Genomic DNA, 19294 nt, shown 5'->3' with positions numbered 1-19294 from the left:
AAAAAGCCCTTCCCAAACTAAACTTTTTAGCCCAGGCTAAAATAACCAAAAAAACCAAAAAGTCAAAAAGTTAACTCACTTCCCAAACGGAGGCTTATTAATTACTTTTCAAAAGGGGCCTTAGCACTTAGATTGAGTAAAAAGTGACTTTCTTTCTTAGGCCTCGTTAGAGGTGTAAAAATGACCCAAAACTCGTAAACGGCCCGAAATTCGCCCGTTGCCTGAGGTAGATCCGGCCTGGGTCCGACCCATCCTAGTACCTTGGGCTTAGATCTGGGCCTTCTATTTGAAGTCTGGCCTAGCCCAACCCAAAAAGAATTTAGCCTGGCGGGTGGCCCAACCCTCTCTCTCTAGTTCTGCTTGTCAATGTTCAAATTTCAAAAAAATAAAAATTTTTAAAAAAATGAAAGCTTGCAAGTTGCAATAGCTAAAATAATAATAATAAAATAAAATAAAGGCTTACAACAATGGTAAATAAAAAATGAGGCCATCTTTTCCTTGAGCCATGAGGCAGAACTGATGCATGTCCCCTGCTTGTTGCCTTACCTCATGTCCCTTGAAATAAAAACTATTCATTCAATAAATGTTATATAATTAATTTAATGATTGTAATATTGAAAGTGTCATTTTCATATATATGAAATTATTAATTTCAAAAGGAAAAAATTACATAATTGCATGCTTTTTTAGTTATAAATTCATAATTAAAAAAACATAAGTTATATATAATTAAATTTAGGGCAAACTTCACTTTACCCCCTTGTGACAACCATCACCTCTAATTAGTGCTAATCCGTGATTGAGCATGATAAGTAACTGATTAGAATGAAATCCTGAATTGATTGTACGAGTGTATTGTTTTAAATGCATTTCTATCTGTTTGATTTCTGAATAAATCTGTTCATGTTTTAATTTCGAACTGCAAATTGAAGGCCTTATCGGCGGCCGAATCAGAAACTAATTAGTGTTTTATGCTAATTAGAATTTATGTGATTTTATGGTAGGTTTAATTAAAATCCGATTTGGAATGATTAAATTAGATTGAATAATGTTAAATTACATTAGATTGTGTTATTACCAAATTGCCATTGAGTGGCCATTTTCTACAACATTGTTTGGCACCTTTATACATCATTTTTTTCAGCCACTTTCTTAGACTAAACCGAGGGAGAGAGGGAGAGTAGAAGAAATTGAGTTCATCAAGAGTTTAGTTTAGAGACTTAGAAGATTTGAGGAGAATTTGCAAAATTGAGCTTATGTACTTTGAATTCAAGACCTAAGGTAGAGACTTCATCCTCTCATTTGTACATTTGAGTTATTCTTGTATGGTTCATGGGATTAAGGGAGGTTAGAGTCAAGTATTGGTTTAAAGTGTTGAATTGAGGCTTAATCCATGCATGCATGTACATATTCTTGAATTTTGAGGTTGTTCTTCATGAATTTCCACATGAATGTTCATGTTTATGTTATAGTCCATGAATTCACCATCGTTTTGAGCTTAATCTTGCATTTGATCAAGTTTTAGAGCACTAGAGTTCATGAGAACTCATGCATGTATGATTTTTGCATCATCCTTCAAGTTTCCTTTGAATTTGTGTTCAATTGTCTTACCTTTGGGCTTGATTTTACAAATTGATCTTCAAAGACATGTTATACTATGAGTTTCCAAGAGTTTTCTAGAAAATTAGCCCAAGGGGATCGAATTTAAAGCTTTAAAAGTTGAATTCATGCTTGAGGTTCAATCTGGAAATTCCAGATTTTGGACCCATGCTCGAGCGTAGGACTTCACGCTTGAGCGTGCACTCTGAGTACATGCACCTACGCTCGAGCGTGAAATGCATATGCCTAGAAGTTCATGTGTTTTACAGTCCGCTCGAGCGAGAAAGTTCACGCTCAAGCGAGGACCTGAGTCTTACGCTCGAGCGGGGGTCGAGTGTCCGTCGAGCGTGAATTGCATGTATCTAGTACTTTTCATGAAGTTTGTAGTCCGTTCGAGCTTTGCATGTCCGCTCGAGCGTAGAAGCCACGCTCGAGTGTGGACCCCTGTTTCAGCAAATTTTGAAAAGTGTTTTAAAGTTCATTTTTGCATCCTCTTTCCATCCTAGGCATTCCTAGGCCATGTTTAAGGCATCTTAATGAGGATGTTGATGTAGAACCACACCGAGTCAAGATAGGGACTAAGTTGTTGATTCCTGAGTGTGTAACTTAGTGTGTGTTCGTTCTGTAACTGTGTAGGGTTAGCACCCGAGGACGCCTACTAGCTACTTATAGCCCAGTGCTCTATGAGTAACAATGTTGTAAAGATATGTTCAATTATGATTATTTTCTGAATGATCAACTGTTCTGCTTACTAAACCATTATTGTTTAATGAATGAATGTTTGTCCTACTTGTAAACTGTATCCGTGGCATCCATAGCAATTTACTGTTACTGTACTGTTACTGCTACTGTCACAAAGATCTCTGTCGGTTCCTATGTTTGGAACCACTACTGTTACTGTTATGATGGCCATCAACTGACTGTTCGATCTGTTAAGACCTACTGTACTATTTTACTATGGAATGCACCACATATAACTGCTATGGTTTCTAAGTGACTGATATGACTGTTTAATTACTGAAAGGACATTTATTCTTAACCTCTTTACATAACTGTTATTCACTGGGCTTTAGCTCACTGTTTATATATATATATATGAAGGTGCCCAGACACCAGATCGGAGCTAGGAGCGTCGGGTTAACTCTTGTTTTGTCAAGCCAACCTTTTGTACCTCACCTCGAGGTTCCAAGTCCGTGCAAGCTATGGCTGTTTTGGGGCGTTCGGATTCACCCTTCTGTTTCTGTTTTGTAATAGATGTTATAGACTCCTATTGTACAGTTATGACATAGGGATTGAATCCCTAACTTGTATGTATGTATATCTGATATGTAAATGTGTTTTGGTTACGAATGTGACTTATTCATAAAAGTCTTTTTGTATTCAGACTGTCACAGCTCATTGGACACCTTTTATTTACTGTTTTGGCTTCCGCCAGCCCCTCTACTCTGTATTACTGTCATTACTGTTAGGTAGGCCGTCGGTAATCATGGATTACTGGTCGGTTACGGTGCTAAACCCATAGGGGCGGGTTTGGGTCGTGACAGAGTGGTATCAGAGTGATATCAAACCACGAGTTATACCGCACACACGTGTCCAAATGAGTTACAAGATGTCCTAGAAAAGTAATTAGGACATTGCATGAGCATGAGAAAGTATGTGTGGCCATGACATGAATATATGTGCTAATGTGCTAATGTGTTTAAGTATGTAATTGCCTATGTTTATTATTACCATATTGCCTATAGTGAAATGGACAATGCATGAAATGCTGATGAATCCGAATCATCTGAGGCAAGGATGGCAAGATTAGAAAGAACGGTTGAACTGTTGACTGAGGCCTTGAGGCTACAACAGAACCAACAGCCCCTACCTCCTCCAGTTCAACTGGAGCAAAATGTTAATGATGATTTAATTGCTCTGACACAGAAGTTCAATAAAATGAAACCACCATCCTTCCAGGGAGGCCTTAAACCATTAAAGGCCGAAGCATGGGTTCTAGAAGCAGAGAAATTATTTAAAGTGTTTCTGTGTTCTGAAGCACATAAGGTATTGCTGGCTACCTTTACTTTACAAGAAGAGGCCAGAAGATGGTGGATGCTTGTTCGTGACACCAATACTGCTTTGACTTGGGCTCAATTTAAAAAAGCCTTCTTTGAAAAATACTTTCCTCAGTGTGTTAGGGATCGCAAAGTGACTGAGTTTGAACAGTTGAAACAAGGTACTATGTCAGTGGCAGAGTATGAATCAAAGTTTACTGAACTCGCCAGATACGCGCCACACATGGTGGACACTGATTACAAAAAGGCCAGGAAGTTTGAAGGCGGCCTTAATGTAGAGATACTTGACAGAATTAATGTGCTGAAGTCACTGAAACATGTGGATGTTCTTGACCGGGCGATAATAGCTGAGTCGAACATCGAGGCATTAAAACAGACCGAAACACCAGCGACTGAATGACGTGGTAAGAGACGGGGTTTTAAGTTTAAGAAAGGCTGGAACAGTTCATTGAATAAAAAACAGAACATAGGTTCAACAAACAGTTCTAGTTAGGGAAGTGGTTCCATACCACCCTGCTCCGAATGTGGAAAAAGGCACAAAGGGGTTTGTTATAAAATTTCTGGTGTTTGTTACAGGTGTGGCAAGGTGGGCCACATGGTCAAAGATTGCCCTTCCACTTCCCAAGGCAATAGTAAAGCTACTGCTAGTGCCGCAGCATCAACTGTCCCACCAAAACCTAACCCCAAAGCTACCGGAAAGGAGCCTCCAAGGCAAGGCCGAGTGTTCGCACTTGTACTGGGAGATATGCAGAATACCGAGATCGTTGTGTCAGGTATACTCTCAATTTGTACTCAAAATGCTTATGTTCTGTTTGATTCGGGGTCTACACATTCATATGTCTCGCATGCTTTTTCGTGAAAACTAAATAGACCACTGGAACCCATGAATTATTTGTTAGTTGTATCTTCACCTATTGGGGGATCCATGACTTGTGTCTTACATGTACCCTGCATGTGAAATTATTGTTGGGGATGTGCATTTGTATATTGATTTAATGCCTTTGAATATCGATCATTTCGATGTGATGTTGGGAATGTATTGGTTAACAAAATATCATGCTACCATAGACTATGTGACAAAACAAGTTGTTTTCCGTCCACCTGGATTGCCTGAATTTGTATTTAACGGAGTTGGTGTAGTGCCTCCCCCATATCTGATTTCGTTTATGAAAGCTTTTAAACTAATTAAAAAGGGGTGTAAAGGGTATCTATGTTGTATATTAATTGTACCTACTGATGCTAAAGCTAATGTGGACAGTATTCCCATAGTTAGAGAATTCCCAGATGTTTTTCCAAATGATTTGCCAGGGGATTTGATTGACAGGGACATTGAGTTCACCATTGATGTGATTCCGGGTACATAGCCAGTTTTCAAAGCTCCGTACAGAATGGCACCTACCGAACTGAAAGAATTGAAAATTTAGCTACAACAACTGTTGGATAAGAAGTTCATCAGGCCTAGTACTTCACCATGGGGCGCTCCAGTTTTGTTTGTGAAAAAGAAAAACGGTTCACTGAGACTCTGCATTGACTACCGTGAACTGAATAAAGTAACAGTGAAAAACAAATATCCATTGCCTTGTATTGACAATTTGTTTGACCAGTTGTAAGGTGCCCAGGTTTTCTTCAAAATTGACCTTAGATCCGGATACCACCAGCTGAAAGTCAAACCAGAGAACATTGAAAAGACTGCCTTTCGAACGAGGTATGGACATTATGAATTCCTTGTTATGCCTTTCGGAGTTACTAATGCACCTGCTGCATTTATGGACCTTATGAATAGAATTTTCAAACCATTCCTCAATGAATTTGTAGTTGTTTTCATAGAGAACATTTTGATTTATTCCAAAAGTACGGAAGAGCATGAACATCATTTGAACATTACCTTACAAACCTTAAGAGAACGGAAACTGTATGCAAAACTAACAAAGTGTGAATTTTGGCTAGACAATGTAATGTTTTTTGGGACATGTGATCAGTAAGGATGGCATTTCAGTTGATCCGTAGAAAATTGAAGCAGTAGTGAATTGGCCTAGACCGTCTAATGTTACTGAAATCCGAAGTTTCTTAGGCTTAGCCGGATACTATAGAAGATTTGTGAAGGACTTCTCCAAAATTGCCCTACCATTGACTCAGTTGACTTAAAAAGGGATATCATTTGACTGGACTGACCAGAGAGAATAAGCTTTTCAAGAGTTAAAGACTCGACTTGTGACTGCACTGATTCTTACCCTACCCTCAGGTACGGATGGATTTACCATATTTAGTGATGCTTCTTATAAGGGTTTGGGATGTGTATTGATGCAAAATGGTAAAGTTATTGCATATGCTTCTCGACAACTGAGACCACATGAAAAGAACTACCCGACCTATGACTTAGAACTTGCCGCAGTGGTATTTGCATTGAAAATCTGGCGTCACTACCTTTATGAGGCAACATGTGAAGTGTATACAGATCACAAGACCTTGAAATATTTCTTCACACAGAAAGAATTGAACATGAGGCAGCGGAGATGGTTAGAACTGATAAAAGACTATGACTTGCAAATTTTGTACCATCCGGGGAAAGCTAACACCGTTGCCGATGCACTGAGTCAGAAATCAATTGGGAATTTAGCCTGTTTACTCACCGGACAGAAAGAACTACTATGTGATCTTGAAAAACTCAAAGTTGAGATTGTTTTGCGCGAACAAGGTGGGACATTGGCTGCTATTTCTGCTCAACCGGCACTTATTGAGGAGATTAAAGAGAAGCAACAACATGATGACTTTTTGAAAAAGGTCATTGATGAACGGGAGTCCAAATCGAGGCCGGACTTTAAATTTGAGAACAATGTGTTGAAATTCCAGGGAAGGTTGTGTGTACCGAATGATTTTGAACTGAAAAGACGAATTCTACAAGAGGGCCACAATTCGAAACTATCTATCCATCTAGGAAATACGAAAATGTACCAAGACTTGAAACTGAATTTCTGGTGGCCGGGAATGAAGAAAGAGATTACTGACTTTGTATTGAAATGTCTTCATTGCCAACAAGTTAAAGCTGAACATCAACGACCCGCAGGCTTACTGCAGCCCTTACCAATACCGAAGTGGAAATGAGAACATATCACTATAGATTTCATTGTTGGTTTACCTCACTCCAGTAAAGGTATGGACCCAATTTGGGTTATTGTTGATAGATTGACTAAATCTGCTCACTTCTTACCTGTCAAAACAATTTACAATGCGGACAAATTGGCTATAATTTATATTGATGAGATTATTAGATTGTATGGAGTGCCTGTGTCCATTGTTTCTAATAGGGACTCGAAGTTTACATCGAGATTTTAGCAAAGCCTAAAGACAGCATTGGGTACTGAACTGAGACTGAGTAGTGCATACCATCCTCAGACAAATGGCCAGTCAGAAAAAACCATCCAGACTCTGGAAGATTTACTACGAATGTGTGTCCTTGATTTCCAAGGAAATTGGGAAAGCCATTTACCTTTAGCCAAATTTGCCTACAACAACAGCTTTCACTCGAGCATTGGTATGGCGCCTTTCGAGACTTTGCATGGCAGAAAATGCCGATCTCCTATTTGCTGGGCAGAAGTTGGAGATGGGCCTTTGCTTGGGCCCGAAATTGTACATGAGACTACCGAAAAAGTGAAACTAATTCAACAGAGATTGAAAACCGCACAAAGCCGACAGAAAAGTTATGCGAATGTCCGAAGGTGAGACAGGGAATATGAAGTAGGTGATCATGTTTTTGTTAAAGTGACACCAATGAAAAGGCAGACTCGTTTTGGAGTCAAGGGTAAGCTAGCACCGAGATATGTCGGACCGTATGAAATCATTGAGAAGATTAATTCGGTGGCGTATCAAGTAGCACTTTCTCCTGAAATAGAGTATATGCATAATGTTTTCCATATTTCAATGTTAAGGGATTATCTTCGGGATCCCTTCCATGTTATCGAGCTTACCCGTGTAGTGCTAAGTGATGACTACACTTATGAAGAACGGCCTATTCAGGTTGTAAACCGACGAATTAAGAAATTGAGAAACAAAGAAATTCCGTTAGTGAAAGTGGATTGGCAAAATCACAGTGGCACTTATGCCACTTGGGAAAGAGAAGATGATATGTTGAAGAGATATCCTGAACTGTTCCCCCTGGATCCAGTGTTCTTCTAGATTAAAGGTAATCCGAGTTTGGAGGACCAAACTCTTTTTAAGGAGGGAAGACTGTGACAACCCTCACCTCTTATTAGTGCTAATCTGTGATTGAGCATGATAAGTAACTAATTATAATGAAATCCTGAATTGATTGTACGAGCATATTACTTTAAATGCATTTCTATCTGTTTGATTTCTGAATGAATCTGTTTATGTTTTAATTTCGAATTGCAAATTGAAGGCCTTATCGGAGGCCGAATCAGAAACAGATTAGTGTTTTATGCTAATTAGAATTTATGTGATTTTATGGTAGGTTTAATTAAAATCCGATTTGGAATGATTAAATTAGATTGAATAATGTTAAATTATATTAGATTGTGTTATTACCAAATTGCCATTGAGTAGCCATTTTCTACAACATTGTTTGGCACCTTTATACATCATTTTTTTCAGCCACTTTCTTAGACTAAACCGAGGGAGAGAGGGAGAGTAGAAGAAATTGAGTTCGTCAAGAGTTTAGTTGGAGACTTAGAAGATTTGAGGAAAATTTGCAAAATTGAGCTTATATACTTTGAATTCAAGACCTAAGGTAGAGACTTCATCCTCTCATTTGTACATTTGAGTTATTCTTGCATGGTTCATGGGATTAAGGGAGGTTAGAGTCAAGTATTGGTTTAAAGTGTTGAATTGAGGCTTAATCCATGCATGCATGTACATATTCTTGAATTTTGAGGTTGTTCTTCATGAATTTCCACACGCATGTTCATGTTTATGTTATAGTCCATGAATTCACCACAGTTTTGAGCTTAATCTTGCATTTGATCAAGTTTTAGAGCACTAGAGTTCATGAGAACTCATGCATGTATGATTTTTGCATCGTCCTTCAAGTTTCCTTTGAATTTGTGTTCAATTGGCTTACCTTTGGGCTTGATTTTACAAATTGATCTTCAAAGACATATTATACTATGAGTTTCCAAGATTTTTCCAGAAAATTAGCCCAAGGGGATCGAATTTGAAGCTTTAAAAGTTGAATTCATGCTTGAGGTTCAATTTGGAAATTCCAGATTTTGGACCCACGCTCGAGCATAGGACTTCACGCTCGTGCTTGCACTCTGAGTACATGCACCTACGCTTGAGCGTGAAATGCATATGCCCAGAAGTTCATGTGTTTTACAGTCCGCTCGAGCGAGAAAGTTCACGCTCGAGTGAGGACATGAGTCTCACGCTCGAGCGAGGGGTCGAGCGTCCGTCGAGCGTGAATTGCATGCATCCAGTACTTTTCATGAAGTTTGCAGTCTGCTCGAGCGTAAGAAGTCACGCTCGAGCGGAGCTCCTTTGTCTGCATGTCCGCTCGAGCGTAGAAGCCACGCTCGAGCGTGGACCCTGTTTCAGCAAATTTTGAAAAGTGTTTTAAAGTGCATCTTTGCATCCTTTTTCCATCCTAGGCATTCCTAGGCCATGTTTAAGGCATCTTAATGAGGATGTTGATGTTGAACCACACTGAGTCAAGATAGGGACTATGTTGTTAATTCCCGAGTGTGTAACTTAGTGTGTTTTCGTTCTGTAACTGTATAAGGTTGGCACCCGAGGACGCCTACTAGCTGCTTATAGCCCAGTGCTCTGTGAGTAACAATATTGTAAAGATATGTTTAATTATGATTATTTTCTGAATGATCAATTGTTCTACTTACTGAACCGTTATTGTTTAATGAATGAATGTTTGTCCTACTTGTAAACTGTATCCGTAACATCCATAGCAATTTACTGTTACTGCTACTGTCACTGATATCTCTGTCGGTTCCCATGTTTGGAACCACTACTGTTACTGTTATGATAGCCATCAACTGACTGTTCGGTCTGTTAAGACCTACTGTACTGTTTTGTAATGTGATGCACCACATATAACTGCTATAGTTTCTAAGTGACTGATATGATTGTTTAATTACTGAAAGGACATTCATTCTTAACCTCTTTACATAATTGTTATTCACTGGGCTTTAGTTCACTGTTTATATATATATATATATATATATATGTAGGTGCCCAGGCACCAGACTGGAGCTAGGAGCGTCTGGTTAACTCTTGTTTTGTCAAGCCAACCTTTGTACCTCGCCTCGAGGTTCCAAGTCCGTGCAAGCTACGGCTGTTTTGGGGTGTTCGGATTCACCCTTCTGTTTCTGTTTTGTAATAGATGTTATAGACTCCTACTGTACAGTTATGGCATAGGGATTGAATCCCTAACTTGTATGTATGTATATCTGATATGTAAATGTGTTTTGGTTACGAATGTGACTTATTCATAAAAGTCTTTTTGTATTCATCAAGAGTTTAGCTTGGAGACTTAGAAGATTTGAGGAAAATTTGCAAAATTAAGCTTATATACTTTGAATTCAAGACCTAAGGTAGAGACTTCATCCTCTCATTTGTACATTTGAGTTATTCTTGCATGGTTCATGGGATTAAGGGAGGTTAGAGTCAAGTATTGGTTTAAAGTGTTGAATTGAGGCTTAATCCATGCATGCATGTACATATTCTTGAATTTTGAGGTTGTTCTTCATGAATTTCCACATGCATGTTCATGTTTATGTTATAGTCCATGAATTCACCATAGTTTTGAGCTTAATCTTGCATTTGATCAAGTTTTAGAGCACTAGAGTTCATGAGAACTCATGCATGTATGATTTTTGCATCGTCCTTCAAGTTTCCTTTGAATTTGTGTTCAATTGACTTACCTTTGGGCTTGATTTTACAAATTAATCTTCAAAGACATGTTATACTATGAGTTTCCAAGAGTTTTCCAGAAAATTAGCCCAAGGGGATCGAATTTGAAGCTTTAAAAGTTGAATTCATGCTTGAGGTTTGTATGAGAGGGTTCAAGAACGTCGTTGGAAAATTCGAAGATCTTCGAAGATCCTTGAAGAACAACTTCAAATTCTCTAGAAGATGATGAGATGTTTAGATTCTTCAATAGTCCCAACTCAAGAACACAAGAGTAAAGGATATGATGGAGATAAGAGATTGGGTGAAGAAAAATACAAAATGGCTAGAGAGAGAATAATGGCAAGGCTCTCCTATGGATCTCCCACTTTCACTCTCAAGGTTGATAATGGAGAAGGGAAATTAGTTCTTTCCCAAGAGTTAATTCTCCAAAATCCATTATCAACCATGAGAGTGAAAGTGGAAGATCCATGGGAGAGCCTTGCCGTTATTCTCTCTCTAGCCATTTTGCATTCTTCTTCACCCAATCTCTTTTCTCCATCATCTCCTTTACTCTTGTGTTCTTGAGTTGAGACTATTGAAGAATCTAAGCCTCTCATCATCTTCTAGAGAATTCGAAGTTGTTCTTCAAGGATCTTCGAAAATCTTTGAATTTTCCAATGACGTTCTTGAACTCTCTTATACATTTGGCGACTTCACTGGGGAGGCGGATTGGTTAATGGTCTCAACGAGATCTGGAATCCACACAACTCCAACAAGGATGGCGGGAGAAGATGAAGTTCACCAACAAGGATCCTCTAATGGTGGTGATGACAGGACCATGGCTCCAGATCAACCATTTTTGCATGAAGCCATTCAAGGACTTCAAAATACTCAGCAGGAGATTCTTACCACTCTTTAGAATCTCACTCACACCATTTTGGTGATGAGTTCTAATTTTGCACCGGTGCCAAACGGAAATTAAACTGGTGATGGAGTTATTCCCGCCGGAGCGCAAAATCAAATCTAAAGAGAAGTAGGCCCCAGTCAGCCTATGGCGCATGGCAACACGGCCACAGTAACACATGCTCAAACCACAGTAGGCGGCAGCAGTTTGCCCACGCTCGGGCTCCATGGCGTACCAAGCCAAGATCCAATGGTGACTAGGGAAGTGTGGATGCGTCCTCGGACTTTATGCTACCATAGTTCAGACTCGATGTCACAGTTCTGAATCTAATCTCATAAAGTACAATGCAAGATCGATAAATCACCAAAGAGTCCAAATCCAGCAAATCGTTTTGAAAAATAGATTTTTAGAAAGAAGTGCCAAACATGGACTGCTTTGCTAGATACAGAGTCGCCATCTAAATATTTTATTTTGGGGGAATTTAGGAAACCCTGACTCGTTGCCTAAGGCCACGTGTCCGTCATCACCAAAGTTGTCTCGGCTCCGGAACTTGGGTACGATTGGGGAAGGTCACTTCGTGAGCACCCCGCTCGCTCGATCAAAGATCGGCCTCTACTAACCATGATATCGAGTTTTTGAAAACACATACGTTCTTACTCCGGTTATTAACCTAGAATTACTATGTGATGCGCACAGCATACAAGTATAGACTAGATTGCCTAAGTTGGAACAAGCATCGCATATCCGTTTGTTTTGAAAATGGATTGAAGTTTGCTACTCGCAAGTAGGCTAAATCACGGATTTCAATGAATTGATCCAATTCAAGTAATCCAACCTTCACCTACAGGCATTCATGTAGTTATATCACATAAGCACGTAGCCTCATGGTAAGCATGCTATCATGGCAACACTCACACTCATGTAAGATGCTAAAGCATAAAAGCTTACCTAGTACTCCGAACCAAAACAAGAAACTAGTTAGGAATCATGCATGATCCTAGTTCAAGGGCTGCTTTTGATCTAGCTTCGCAAGTTTCCTTTGATCACATCTGATATTCTTGCCCCTAGTTCATGGGCTGCTTCTGATCCGGCCACACGGGCCTTACATTGTGGTTGACCGTTGAACATTCTGAATTAAGGTTCAAGGTTTGGAAGCAAAGGGGTTGAATCTCGAGGCTGAGAGCGATCATAAGCTGCATAATCTCAAGAGCGATTCCACACAAGTCTTCGTAGGACAGCGCAAAACATTTTTTAAAATCTTTTAAGAAAGCGACTAATCGCTCGCGCAGAAGACAATGTAGAACCAATCTGGATCAAGCCAGGATCCTTCTCAGTACTTACACTAACAAGCGTGATTTCATTCATTAAGGGCTTAGCATGCCTCTCTTTTTCTCAAATGATCAAATTTTCTCAAATCCCGAGAAATTCCTTCCTCTTCGTTTTCACCACAGTGTTCAAAATGTTTTTAAAAAACTTAGGTCAATGTAATAATTTCAAGGCACAGAAGAGCAGGTGAAATGCACCGTCGTTTCATTCTAAACTTCTAGCACAACTGGCGTAAGGCAGAAGCAAACAAAAGAGTGTGAAAATCATTGCTGTTTCATTCAGATCTGTTGGCACAACTGGCTCCACGGCAGAAATAGACTCAAGAGAAGGCAAAAAGACAAACACAAAACGAGCAAGTGATGTCCGAGGTAACACCCCCGAAATCACCCGACTCCAACAAAACAGGATTGACTCGGTACAACAAGACAGACCTTATTGACTCAGCAAGAAAAGACTGACTCTGTACAAAAAGACTGACTTAATACCCAAGTCCGAAAGTAAAGTAAACAGCATTCGCAAATGCTCAAAATAGTGCATGCCATCCCCACAGCTGGAGTGAACTGAGTGCCATCCGCAGGTGGTTCATCTCCCGATCACATGGTCACATTATCCCCCAAGAGTTTATGGATCAAGTACCGATAGACTTTGCAGGACCCGGTGCGATGATGACCTTGTTGTCAATCAAATTTTGTATCTCGTGGCGAAGACGGACGCAACTATCATTGTCATGACTGGTTTGTTAATGGAAAGCACAGTACTTAGCCGGGTCATGCTTTGGAGGGAGAGGGTCGGGCAGAGGCCGTTGTTTTAACGGTTTCAGATGTCCTTTCCTGAGTAGGACCCCTAGAGCTTTAGACAAAGGCATATAAAGTGGGGGTGAAAACCCTCTTGCCTCGGGGTAGATAGTCCGAAGTTCGGGGGTTTGGATTGGATGTGCCAACAAAAGGGGTGGCTGTTTTTGGAGTGATGATGGCCATTCCAACTTCAAAAGATCTTGCAGTTGCGTCACCACTGGTGGTCGCATTCGAACTGCGTGTAAACGTCCTCTTGGGCTGCTCATTCTCCTGGTCAATAAGGCCCTGCTTCATAGCGTCTTCAATCTGCACCCCAATCTCATGTAGGTCCGCAAAGGTGGGAAGGGGTAGGACGATCATCTTTTGTATTAGCCTGGGTTGGAGGTTGCGCACAACCATCCTTATCTGGTCTTTGTCGGAAGGCCTTGTAGTCATCATCGAGGCCTTTGCTCTCCATCTTGTCACAAACTCTGAAAAACCCTCATTTGGCTCTTGGTGGGTGACTTCAAGATCACGAGTTGTGACCTCGATTTGTGTGTTGTAGAAGTATTGAGCAACGAAGGCCTTAGCCATCTCTTCCTAGTTCTGTTTTGCAGAGTTCTCCAATTTTGCATTCCAGATTGCGGCTATCCCAAACAAAGTTCGACCAAATAGTGACAGCTTCTGGGCCGTGGTCAAACCCATTGGCCTCAAGACATCAGAAAATAGGTGGAGGTGTACCATTGGGTCTCTAGAGCCATCGAAGCGGTCGATATGTGGCATCTTGAACCGGTCCGGTAGAGTTACGGCCGAATCGGTGTATCCATCCTCCATGTCCAGAATGGATTTCACGCCTTGAGTCTTATTGAATAGCTTTTCTAGTTTGCTCACTTTTAGCGCTGTGGGGTCCACCTCAGACTCAAAGGGAGAATCCGGTAGATTGGTGGGCGTGGGTGCCTTGGACAGCTGAGGTAAGATTGGGGGCGGAGCCAGCCCCGTTGGGATATCTGTATCCTCCTGGACATTCTGGACATTTGTCGTCTCCCCGGGTATTGGGACTTTTGGTGGGGGAGGAACCTGGTATGAAGCAGATGCTTCGGTTTGCTATTGTAGCCTGGCAATTAACTCTGCCTATTGAGCCATGACCTCGGCATGTTGTTTGGCAAATTTGGCTTGACGAACAACGTCCTGCTGCATGGTTTTCATACTCTCCTGGAGTTGACGCATCATCTCTTCCATTTCGACTACAAAGTGTGGATCTGACTGAACAAATGTGTATCCCCTTTCTGAGGTGGAAGCAGATATCTCAGCCCAACTGCGCACAGATGAGGTGGATAATGACCGCTGAATTGGAGACTGTTGAACTGGTAACCTGTGCCTGACTGGCTTTTTTTCCCTGCCTCTGGCGAAGAAACACTAATTGCCCTTGAACTGAATCTCTGACCTGACAAAGTCTATCAACACAAGTCCGATGAACCTCGGGGGATATTGAGCCTTCTGAAGCTACGGTTCCAAGACTACCTTGCAAAAGAGAAAACATGCAGCATCTCAGCCTAATTTCACCGATACAGATATGAACATAGCTAAATAACTGTACTCATTACTGAATTCTGTCCAAAATTTTGCTTGTAAACTGATACTCTCAGGCAAAACTGATCCCCAAAATACTGATACCCTCAGGCCTGATACCCAGACGTGCAAACTGATATGTACATTCCTGTAGAGACACACTCTAAAAGCATATAGCAAACAAATGAGAGCCAAAACACCCCTATGTTGGGGTAGGGTTTCCCTGTCCTATTTTGTCAGGAGTTAGGGTTTCACTACGCACACAGCGGTTTCAACAACCTATAATCGGGTGAGCAACTTGTCCTAGTTTGGGATAGTCACTATGGATTCCGATATGCACTAGGTCGAATGGTCAAAAGGGGTGCCCCGGTAAAAATCGGGGTTTGTGTTCCCATCGTGGCAGAGCCCGTAACCGGTCAATCTTATGACACGCTTCTCAAAGCGAGCCTCCGGCAAATCGTTCAGGAATAACAGATGGCAAACACGGTGTCCTAGGCGCACCAATGCAAATGCAATGCAAAGAAACACATAAGTGTAACTAAAACAAGATATCATGAGTTCGAGTCAAGTTCTCTAAATCTCCAGTAGAGTCGCCAGAAAACTGTGGACACGCCCTCGGGCTTTATGTTACCACAGTTCGGACTCAATGTCACGGTTTTGAATCTAATCTCACAAAGTGCAATGCAAGATCGATAAATCACCAAAGAGTCCAAATCCAGCAAATCGTTTTGAAAAACAGATTTTTAGAAAGAAGTGCCAAACATGGACTGCTTTGCTAGATACAGAGTCGCCACCTAAATATTTTATTTTGAGGGAATTTAGGAAACCTTGACTCGTTGCCTAAGGCCACGTGTTTGTCATCACCAAAGTTGCCTCGGCTCGGGAACTTGGGTACAATTGGGGAAGGTAACTTCGTGAGCACCCCCGCTCGCCCGATCAAAGATCGGCCTCTACTAACCATGATATCGAGTTTTTAAAAACACATGCATTCTTATTCCGGTTATTAACCTAGAATTACTATGTGATGCGCACAGCATACAAGTATAGACTAGATTGCCTAAGTTGGAACAAAGCATCGCATATCCGTTTGTTTTGAAAATGGATTGAAGTTTGCTACTCGCAAGTAGGCTAAATCACGGATTTCAATGAATTGATCCAATTCAAGTAATCCAACTTTCACCCACAGGCATTCATGTAGTTATATCACATAAGCACGTAGCCTCATGGTAAGCATGCTATCATGGCAACACTCACACTCATGTAAGATGCTAAAGTATAAAAGCTTACCTAGTACTCCGAGCCAAAACAAGAAACTAGTTAGGAATCATGCAAGATCCTAGTTCATGTTAAGATGGCTAATGCAACACATGTAAAATGCAACTAAAATAGGCTCGGCTATTCTAAGAATGGCATGTGAAATGCGGCAACTTGATACACGTATTCAAGTTGGAATTGAAATACTATGCAATTAGTATGATGCGCCAAGCCCGGTGCATGCAATACAGATGAATGCAAACATGTGAACATATAGATGCTAATTGAAACATGCCCTAAAACTAACCATCATAAGCTGGTAAATAAAAGGGGGAAAGATGTGGGGTTGGAGGACATGCATCACACACACGCACACTTATTACGAAGTTCGCCCTCTCGCGGAGGGTCCAAATAAATAATACAGACCGAATAATCAAACAACTATCCTAGCTAATTAAATATTACAAAACCCTTAATTAATTAACAAATTAATTACAAAACAAACTAAGTATGAAATAAAAGAGGCCGCCCCAGCTCCGCCTTGAAATGATTGGATGATGTATGCTCGATTCGCCTCGCTTGGAAACCCGTTGCCATGCCAACTGTTGCCTCTGTTTGCACTGTTTCATGCCTTTGAAAGCTGCACAAGTCCCAAGGCTGCTTCTGAACCACTCCCTGAGCACTGTGGGAGGTCACCGGCCAAGAGACAGGATTACCGGCCACGGAAGGATGGTCTTCGACCAAAGATGGGGCCATCGGCTGGATATTGGTAGTTGGCCAGCACTGAAAGTGGCCGACCGGCCATTTCTTCCAACAGAACACTGGTTTTGCTGCAACAGAGGACAGACAGTGCATGGCATGGAATTTGCAAGCCAAATGTATACACGACTACCCTCCCTATCATGCTATGAACTCAAGGGAGTATGGCTCTCGACCCTCGGGCCACCAATCACGTATTTCGATGCATGATGGCCAAAGGTGTCAAAGGTGCATATCAATATGGAATGAATGCAACAAACAAATGAATGCTACACACTTTATCATGTTGGGTCAAGAGTGTCGACGACCGAGGATTGAGGCACGTTTCGTCACTTTAAGTACAAAACATCCCTTGATCCTCATGTTTGGTTTAACACCCCAAACCAAACAACAATGCAATGTATGTATGCCAAATGCAATGCGAAACATGCAATTAATGCAATACAACATGAACAATGCAACTTAAAATGCAAGAAACATGGTAATGCAATAAGTATGTAATACTACAATGCAACCTAGGTATGTAAGTATATCGAGTGATAAGTATGCAACAATGACACTAACCGCAAGGATGCGACAACATGCAATGCGGTAAGCCTACGACAATACACGAGTGCATGATCTATGGACTTACACTAAGGATGGATAGGCCTAAACCATACCAAAATAGTGGCCAAAGTGCCAAGAAATGATGGACAAAACACACCCAAATATGCACATGTAAAGGTCTAACACTTAGGCATAAAAAGAGTCGACTCTTAGACACATTAAGAAGAGACAAATATGGACATATGACAAGTATGATAAGCTCTGAAAATGTGCAAAGGATGATGCCAAATCAACCATGTCATGCAAGTAAGGCATGCAATAAAGCCCAAAACTTGAGACTAACAAAGGGGTTCAAACCATGGCCATATCAACCAAGCCCCAAAGAGCCAAGACGACTTAAAATAGTCTTAGGGCAGACCAAAATAAGGCTAGAGCATGCGCGGGATGTGGTCAAATCAAGCTAGAAAAGTGAGCACAAAACAAGGCGCACACAAGGCCAAAAGAGAGGATTGCCCTACACCCATTACCACCAAGCATGGCATGACTTAATCAAGGAAAATCAGAGCTATAATATGCCAAAACAAACCCCAAAACCCAATGAGATGGCATCCCAAAGACTTAATCTTGGAGACATGCACAACGACCCAAACATGGAGCATAAGACACCAACCCCTCAAAGCATTGAAAGGATGGCAAATGCAAGCATACAAGCATGAGACATGGACTGAAATAGCATGATAAGTGATTCCAAACCACTGAAATAGCCCAAGTAAAGTATGCTCATGACTCACACACCCAAAGCTAACAAGCTAAAATGCATGGTGGCTATACCAAACATGGAAAACATGACCAAATCGACACCAAACAGAGCTTAAACACGTCACAACATGGATAAAAGCTTCATGAAGGCAAGCTAAAACATGCAAGCATGATGTTCTAAATGCACGACACATGGTTAAGCAAATAAGAGGATTGCAAGGCAAGTGCATGATGTATGCAATAAGCCAACAAACCAACATGAAACAGAGGTATAACATAATAAACTAACACCAAATACCTAGTGAAATGAAGCTAAAACACATTAAGCCAACATGCGACCTTTACAAGCCAACAATACAAGCAAATGGGACACAAGGGGAGAGGGGTGTCCCTCTCCTATACAAGACCTCAAAACCACTTCTCTACCACTGAAAATTCTCTGGATTTCAGTGGTGAGAAGGCCAAAACAAAAGGGTTACAAAACCCAAAGAGGAAGGCACAAAAAGAGGCCAAACAAGGCCTAAAAGAGGGTGGACGACCCCCAACACAAAAGTGACCCTAATGAAACATCTCAAGCATGAAAATACAGAACTTTTATCAGTTATATACTAAGCTTAAAACAGCATGCAAGATAGGCTAAAAGCTTAAGACAAAATGAGGAATAAAAGAGGTAGTTCTCACCCTTGAAGAACACTTCAAGAACACCAACTCCAGCACCTCCTTCTGATCAAAACCAATTCAAAAGCTCTGAAATTAACCCCTCAACACCTCAGTAACCAAAGTATAGTGTAACACTAGGTGCCTTAGTGCAAAAATAAGAACAAAAACACACTTTTGAACACTATTACACAAACAACTAGAGAGAGGGGGAGGTATAGAGAGAGAGGTAT

Source organism: Camellia sinensis, chromosome 11 (assembly GCF_055761805.1).
Source record: "Camellia sinensis isolate YWXY chromosome 11, ASM5576180v1, whole genome shotgun sequence".
NCBI lineage: Eukaryota > Viridiplantae > Streptophyta > Magnoliopsida > Ericales > Theaceae > Camellia > Camellia sinensis.
The sequence above is the reverse complement of the archived record's forward strand: the minus strand, read 5'-3'. Positions refer to the sequence as shown.